The sequence below is a fragment of the Schistocerca serialis genome, chromosome 3 (assembly GCF_023864345.2).
Source record: "Schistocerca serialis cubense isolate TAMUIC-IGC-003099 chromosome 3, iqSchSeri2.2, whole genome shotgun sequence".
In the NCBI taxonomy this organism is placed as follows: Eukaryota; Metazoa; Arthropoda; class Insecta; order Orthoptera; family Acrididae; genus Schistocerca; species Schistocerca serialis.
Window position 1 is genome coordinate 883790052 of NC_064640.1, and position 1515 is coordinate 883791566.

Genomic DNA, 1515 nt, shown 5'->3' on the forward strand with positions numbered 1-1515 from the left:
GCGGCGGTGCACAAATGCTGCGCAGCTAGCGCCATTCGACGGCCAACACCGCGGTTCCTGGTTTGTCCGCTGTGCCGTGCGTGTGATCATTGCTTGTACAGCCCTCTCGCAGTGTCCGGAGCAAGTATGGTGGGTCTGACACACCGGTGTCAATGTGTTCTTTTTTCCATTTCCAGGAGTGTATATGGAGGTCGTGGTTTGATGGTGTGGGTTGGGATTATGATTGGTGCACGTAGACCTCTGCATATCTTTGACGGAGGAACTGTAACAGGTCAGGTGTATCGGGACGTCATTTTGCACCAGTATGTCCGTCTGTTTCAGGGGTGCAGTGGGTCCCACCTTCCTCCTGATCGATGATAACGCACAGCCCCACCGAGCTGCTATCGTGGAGGAGTACCTTGAAACAGAAGATATCAGGCGAATGGAGTGGCCCGCCTGTTCTCCAGGCCTAAACCCCATTGAGCACGTCTGGGATGCTCTCGGTCGACGTATCGCTGCACGTCTTCAATCCCCTACGACACTTCAGGAGCTCGGACAGGTGCTGGTGCAAGAATGGGAGGCCATACCCCAGCAGCTGCTCGACCACCTGATCCAGAACATGCCAACCCGTTGTGCGGCAGCCTGTGAACGTGTGCATGGTGACCATATCCCATATTGATGTCTGGGTACATGCGCAGGAAACAGTGGCGTTTTGTAGCGCATGTGTTTCGGGACGGTTTTCTTAATTTATCACCAATACCGTGGACTTACAGATCTGTGTCGTATGTGGTCCCTATGCCCCTATGCTATTAGCGCGAGTTTTGTGTAGTGCCACGTTGTGTGGCACCACATTCTGCAATTATCTTTAATTTATGAGCATGAGTGTACGTTGGTGCGTGAGAAACAGCGTGCTGTAATCGACGAAACCAATGCTATGTAGACACTTTTTTGCAGCTTTTATTTGAGCTTCTGTATGTCGATAAAATTTGTTTCTGAACTGGGAATGCAACTCATACCGAGCTTAACGCAGCATTTGACTATTTCCTGACAATACAGCTCGACTACAATTTGTTGTTTGTTCAAAACTGCAGATTCCTCAACATCTCCATATACTGCGTTTGCATGGGTTCGAATCCTGGCCCGGCACTAAAGTTTTCATTATGTATTATCAAGCCCTAGCATGAGAACATCTATCTGCTGGTGGATAATAATTTTGATTTTTAATGCATTTTCATTCATTGTCAACACTTAACGATATCTGACGTTTTTGACTTCCAGTGATACACAGAACTATTTACGAGGTCACTGTAAGTTCAAGGATGTTATTCCGAGCTGCTGATGGAGAAAACTTCGGTAGCTGACGTCTCTTTGTGTGTACTCAACAACGATATGTGTGGAGTTCGATTACCAGTCAGTACTGAATTCTTCGTCGTATTATTTCTAGTTCAAACATGCTCACATCTCGCTGCTGGTGTAACAAACCCATATTTAACGTTAGTTTTCTCTAGAATATAACAGCTATAGGTGCCGGGTTGG